Genomic DNA, 7,229 nt, shown 5'->3' with positions numbered 1-7,229 from the left:
GGTATTTTATTCTTTTTGTTGCAGTGGTAAATTGGAGTGTTTCCTTAATTTCTCTTTCAGATTTTTCATCATTAGTATAGAGGAATGCAAGAGATTTCTGTGCATTAATTTTGTATTCTGCTACTTCACCAGATTCAATGATTAGCTCTAGTAGTGTTCTGGTAGCATCTTTAGGATTCTCTATGTATACTATCATGTCATCAGCAAACAGTGACAGCTCTACATCTTCTTTTCTGATTTGGATTCCTTTTATTTCTTTTTCTTCTGACTGCTGTGGCTAAAACTTCCAAAACTATCTTGAATAATACTGGTGAGAGTGGACAACCTTGTCTTGTTCCTGATCTTAGAGGAAGTGGTTTCAGCTTTTCACCACTGAGAACGATGTTTGCCGTGAGTTTGTCATATATGGCCTTTATTATGTTAAGTTCCCTCTACGCCTACTTTATGGAGGGTTTTTATCATAAATGGGTGTTGAATTTTGTCAAAAGCTTTTTCTGAATCTATTGAGATGATCATATGTATTTTCTCCTTCAATTTGTTAATATGGTTTATCACTATAGTTGATTTGCATATATTGAAGAATCCTTGCATTCCTGGGATAATCCCCACTTGATCATGGTGTATGATCCTTTTAATGTGCTGTTGGATTCTGTTTGCTAGTATTTTGTGGAGGATTTTTGCATCTATGTTCACCAGTGATATTGGCCTGTAGTTTTCTTTCTTTGTGACATCTTTGTCTGGTTTTGGTATCAGGGTGATGGTGGGCTCGTAGAATGAGTTTGGGAGTGTTCCTCCCCCTGCTATATTTTGGAAGAGTTTGAAAGTATAGGTGTTAGCTCTTCTCTAAATGTTTGATAGAATTAACCAGTGAAGCCATCTGGTGCTGGGCTTTTGTTTGTTGGAAGATTTTTTAATCATAGTCTCAATTTCAGTGCTTGTTGATTGGTCTGTTTATCTTTTCTATTTCTTCCTGGTTCAGTCTCAGAAGGTTGTGCTTTTCTAAGAATTTGTCCATTTCTTCCAGGCTGTCCATTTTATTGGCATACAGTTGCTTGTAGTAATCTCTCATGATCCTTTGAATTTCCGCAGCATCAGTTGTTATTTCTTTTTCATTTCTAATTCCACTGATTTGAGCCTTCTCCTTTTTCTTCTTCATGAGTCTGGCTAATGGTATCAATTTTGTTTATCATCTCAAAGAACCAGGTTTCAGTTTTATTGATCTTTGCTACTGTTTCCTTCATTTCTTTTTCATTTACTTCTGATCTGACCTTTATGATTTCTTTCCTTCTGCTAACTTTGGAAGTTTTTTGTTCTTCTTTCTCTAATTGCCTTAGGTGTAAGGTTAGGTTGTTTATCTGAGATGTTTCTTGTTTCTTGAGGAAGGACTGCATTGCTATAAACTTCCCTCTTAGAACTGCTTTTGCTGCGTCCATAGGTTTTGGGTCGTCGTGTTTTCACTGTCATTTGTTTCTAGGTATCTTCTGATTTCCTCTTTGATTTCTTCAGTGATCTCTTGGTTATTTAGTAGTGTATTGTTTAGCCTCCATGTGTTTGTAATTTTTACAGATTTTTTTTCCTCTAATTGATATCTAGTCTCATAGCATTGTGGTCAGAAAAGATACTTGATACAATTAGAATTTTCTTAAATTTAGCAAGACTTGATTTGTGACCCAAGATATGATCTTCTTTGTCTCTTGTAATAGTCTTTATTTTAAAGTCTATTTTATCTGATATGAGAATTGCCACTCCAGCTTTCTTCTGATTTCCATTTGCATAGAATATCTTTTTCCATCCCCTCACTTTCAGTCTGTATGTGTCCCTAGGTCTGAAGTGGGTCTCTTGTACACAGCATATATATGGGTCTTATTTATGTATCCATTCAGCCAGTCTATGTCTTTTGGTTGGAGCATCTAACCCATTCACACTTAAGGTAGTTATTGATATGTATGCTCCTATTACCATTTCCTTAATTGTTTTGGGTTTGTTATTGTAGGTCTTTTCCATCTCTTGTGTTTCCTGCCTAGAGAAGTTCCTTTAGCATTTGTTGTAAAGCTGGTTTGGTGGTGCTGCATTCTCTTAACTTTTGCTTGTCTGTAAAGATTTTAATTTCTCTGTCAAATCTGAATGAAATCCTTGCTGGCTAGAGTAATCTTGATTGTAGGTTTTTCCCTTTCATCACTTTAAATATGTCCTGCCACTCCCTTCTGGCTTGCAGTTTCTGCTGAAAGATCAGCTGTTAACCTTATGGGGATTCCCTTGTATGTTATTTGTTGCTTTTCCCTTGCTGCTTTTAATAGTTTTTCTTTGTAGTTAATTTTTGACAGTTTGATTAATATGTGTCTTGGAGTGTTTCTCCTCGGATTTATCCTGTATGGGACTCTCTCCACTTCCTGGACTTGATTAACTACTTCCTTTCCCATATTAGGGAAGTTTTCAACTATAATCCCTTCAAATATTTTCTCAGACCCTTTCTTTTTCTCTTCTTCTTCTGGGACCCCTATAATTCGAATGTTGGTGCGTTTAATGTTGTCCCAGACGTCTCTGAGACTGTCCTCAAATTCTTTTCATTCTTTTTTCTTTATTCTGCTCTGCAGTAGTTATTTCCACTATTTTATCTTCCAGGTCACTTATCTGTTCTTCTGCCTCAGTTATTATGCTATTGATTCCTTCTAGAGATTTTTAAATTCCATTTATTGTGTTGTTCATCATTGTTTGTTATCTCTTTAGCTCTTCTAGGTCCTTGTTAAACGTTTCTTGTATTTTCTCCATTCCATTTCCAAGATTTGGGATCATCTTTATTAACATTACTCTGAATTCTTTTGCAGGTAGACTGCCTATTTCCTCTTCATTTGTCTGGTCTGGTGGGATTTTACCTTGCTCCTTCACCTGCTGCATATTTCTCTGTCTTCTCATTTTGCTTAACTTACTGTGATTGGGGTGTTCTTTTCGCAGGCTGCAGGTTCGTTGTTGCCGTTGTTTTTGGTGTCTGTCTGCAGTGGGTAAGGCTGTTTCAGTGGCTTGTGTAGGCTTCCTGATGCAGGGGACTGGTGCCTGTGTTCTGGTGAGTGGGGCTGGATTTTGTCTTTCTGGTGGGCAGGGCTGCGTCCAGTGGTATGTTTGGGGGTGTCTGTGAACTAAGTATGATTTTAAGGCAGCCTCTCTGCTAATGGGTGGGTTGTGTTCCTGTCATTCTAGTTGTTTGGTATGGGGCATCCAGCACTGGAGCTTGCTGGCCGTTGGGTTGATCTGGGTGTTAGTGTTGAGACAGAGATCTCTGAGAGAGCTCTCGCCAATTGATATTACGTGGGCCTGGGAGGTCTCTGGTGGTCCAATGTCCTGAACTCAGCTCTCCCACCTCAGAGGCTCAGGCCTGACACCAGGCCGGAGCACCAAGACACTGTCAACCACATGGCCAGGTACGTGGGGATTTTCTTGCCTTTGGGGAAGTCTGAGCTCTTCTGCCAGCGTTTGGTAGGTGTTCTGTAGGAGATGTTCCACGTGTAGAAGTATTTTTGATGTATTTGTGGGGAGGAATGTGATCTCCACATCTGACTCCTCTGCTATCTTGAAGGTCCACCCCAAACAAACTTTAAACAGCGGTATTTGGGCTGCTATGACTGATAAGAATCCTGAAGAGTCACACCCACAGAGTGGGTCTGTACCCACTCACCATCTCTTACCCTGTGAATCTTCAATGTATGGGGAGTAGTACATTGAAAGCAGTGAATGGGGGCAGAGAAGGAGAGCAGAGAGAAATCCATGCTGCAGTACATCAGGCTGAGACCTCTCTCCAAGTGCAAGATCCCCTCAGAAGGTGAGGGATGGGCAGGAGAGCTGAGGGAAAGCCTATAGTATAGTGGAGAACATATCTGGTCTTTGTCCCTGATTCCTGGCACAGCGCTTCAAAAATTCTTGGAATTTCCTGAGTGACAGAACTCTTTGTTTTGCTAATGAGGCAACTTATGGTGGACCTCTAGAGAGCTTCAGGATGGGAGCTGGTTGCCCAAAAGACCAACCACATGATTAGAAGGTTGGAACTCTGGGCCAGCATGACCTCAGGGAAGTGAGGGAGGTAGAAATTGAGTTCATTTATATGGCCAATGATTTAATGCGTGCTGAAGGGAAAGTACTGATTCTGCCTTCAAGTAATGTGAAGCCAATGGTGAAATGAATGAAAGGAAGGCTATAACAAAGTCCAAACACTGCTCAATTTCAGATCCAATCAAATCAGCCCCTGCTCTAGCAACCTGACAGAAACAGTGTTTTTCTTTCTATGTTCTTTAATATAAAATGTTTAGCATGCAACCGAAGATAACAAGTCATATGAAAAAGCAAGAAATGTGACCCATGGTCAACAGAGGAAATGGTCAATAGATGCAGATCTAAAGATGGCCCAGATGTTGGAAAGATCAAACAAGAATATTGAAATAGCTATGAAAAAGATGCTAAAATATGTAATGGAGAAGATGGATAGTATATGTGAATGAATGGGAAATTTAAGGAGAGACATGGAAACAAAAAAGAATCAAATGGATGTGCTAGAGATGAATAATACAAAATTAGAAATGAAGACTTCATTACATGGACTTAAGGTATTGGACACAGCACAAGAAATAATCAGTGAACCTGAATACAGGTTAGTAGAAAGTATACAAATTGAAATAAAAAGGAAAGTATACAAATTGAAATACATAAAAAGACAGAATAGAGAAAAGGGGATCTGAGGGAGAATATAAGACTGTCTAACACATATAACTGGAATCCAGAAGGAGAAGACAGATGAGAATAGAATAGGATAGAACAGAGTAGAAGAAATATGTGAAGAATAAAATGGCCATAAACTTTCCAAACTGATTAAGGCATTAAAGGTTATGGTCACCAGTTCCAGTGCATGTGGGGGTTCCCACACACCATCAAGCAATTCCCAGACTCCAACTTGGTGTTCTACAATTCAACTCAATTCTGACACTGTATCCAGAGATAGTGTCAGATCCCACATGTTAAGGGCTCAGTCCTATGCAGACTGGCCCACCCACCCACTTCAGACATCAACTGCAAGTCCAAGTTGTCACCTGTGCTTACTACTGACTAGCTATAGATTGACGGTTCTATCAAGAAAGTGAAAAGATAACCCACAGAATATGCTTGCAAACCATCTCTCTGATAGGGCACTTGTGTCCAGAATTTTTTTTTAATTATTGGGAATCTGCCTGCTAATGCAGGGGACATGGGTTCGATTCCTGGTCCGGGAAGATCCCACATGCCGCAGAGCAACTAAGCCCGTGTGCCACAATTACTGAGCCTGCACTCTAGGGCCTATGCCCCACAACAAGAGAAGGCACGGCAATGAGAAGCCCACACACCACAATGAAGAGTAGCCCCCGATCGCTGCAACTAGAGAAAGTCCATGCACAGCAACTAAGACCCAAAGCAGCCAAAAATAAAAAATTTATGAAGAATTTTTAAAGTATTAAAACTCAATAATAAAACAAATATAACAATTTTAAAAATGAGCAAAATATATGAATGGAAATTTCCACAAAGAAGATATCCAAATGGCCAACAAGCACATGAAAAGATGCTTAACATCATTAGCCACCAAATCAAAACCACAATTAGATACCACTTCATACCCACTAGTATGGCTATAGTAAAAAAGACAGATAATAACCGGAATGTGCAGAAATCTGAACCTCACACACTGATAATTAAACTGTAAAATAGCACAGCCACTTTTGAAAATAGTCTGGTAGTTCCTTAAAAGATAAAACACAGACTTAATAGTGCTCGCTCCGGCAGCACATATACTACAACTGCAACCACACAGAGAAGAGACTAGCATGGCCCCTGCGCAAGGATGACACGTAAATTCATGAAGCGGTCCATGTTTTTTAATATGTGAAATCTAAAAAATAATACAAATTAATTTATTTACTAAACAGAAACAGACTCATAGACACAGAACACAAATTTATAGTTACCAAAGGGGAAGCAGGGGGGAAGGGATAAATTAGGAGCTTGGGATTAACAGATACACACTACTATATATAAAAGGGATAAACAACAAAAGACCTACTGTATAGCACAGGGAACTATTTTGTAGTTCTCTATTCACTATTTTGTAATAACTTATAATGGAAAAGAATCCAAAAAAAAAAATATATATATATATACACATATATGTGTGTGTGCATATATATATATATAAAACCGAATCACTTTGCTATACACCTGAAACTAACACAGTATTGTAAATCAACTACAGTTCAATGAAAAAAAGCACAGACTTAATAGACTTAGTAAATGAGTCACCAACCCCCATAGAAGGCAAATGAAAACATGTCCACACAAAAACTTGTACATGAATGTTCACAGCAGTATTATTCATAATAGGTAAAAAGTGGAAACCCAAATGTCCATCAACTGATGAATGGGTAAGTAAAATGTCTTGCATCCATAAAACAGAATATTATTCAGCCATAAAAATGAATGATACATGCCACAACATGTATGAAACTTAAAAAAAATACATGCATTAAGTGAAAGAAGCCAGTCACAAAAGACCATGTATTGTATCACTCCATTTACATGAAATGTTCAGAACAGGCAAATTCATCGAGACAAAAAGTAGATTCATGGTTGTCTAGGGCTAGGAGATAGAGTGAGAAGATAGGGAGTGACTGATAATGGATACGGTATTTCCTTTGTGGGCTGATGAAAATGTTCTAAAACTGGATTGTGGCAATAGTTGCACAGTTCTGTGAATACAATAAGACTTTAGATTTTAAATGGGTGAACTGAATAGTATATGAATTGTATCTCAATAAAGCTATTTTTTAAAACTCTATAGAGTCTATTTTAAAATTACTAGAACAAATAAGTGCAGTTGGCAAGGTTTCAGGTTACAAGGTCAAAATACAAAAATCAATTGTATTTCAAGATACCAGCAACAAGCGATTAGAAAATGAAATTCCAAAAACAAATACCACTGGACATCCCTGGTGGCGCAGTGGTTAAGAATCTGCCTGCCAACGTAGGGGACACGGGTTCAAGCCCTGGCCCGGGAAGATGCCACATGCCACAGAGCAACTAAGCCCGTGAGCCACAACTACTGAGCCTGAGCTCTAGAGCCCATGAGCCACAACTACTGAAGCCCGCACACCTAGAGCCCGTGCTCCGCAACAAGAGAAGCCACCACAATGAGAAGCCCACACACCACCACGAAGAGT

At 38.9% G+C, this 7,229-nt stretch overlaps 1 non-coding gene across 1 annotated transcript; it reads left to right on the top strand.

Annotated features, from left to right (window-relative positions):
* The first annotated feature begins 5,783 nt into the window (after positions 1-5,783).
* LOC112064987 (U6 spliceosomal RNA) lies at positions 5,784-5,892 on the top strand. Its single transcript, XR_002891776.1, has one exon. It is a non-coding gene; the product is annotated as a U6 spliceosomal RNA (small nuclear RNA).
* Positions 5,893-7,229: the final 1,337 nt, after the last annotated feature.

Source organism: Physeter macrocephalus, chromosome 18, assembly GCF_002837175.3.
Source record: "Physeter macrocephalus isolate SW-GA chromosome 18, ASM283717v5, whole genome shotgun sequence".
In the NCBI taxonomy this organism is placed as follows: domain Eukaryota; kingdom Metazoa; phylum Chordata; class Mammalia; order Artiodactyla; family Physeteridae; genus Physeter; species Physeter macrocephalus.
The sequence above is the reverse complement of the archived record's forward strand: the minus strand, read 5'-3'. Positions and strand labels throughout refer to the sequence as shown.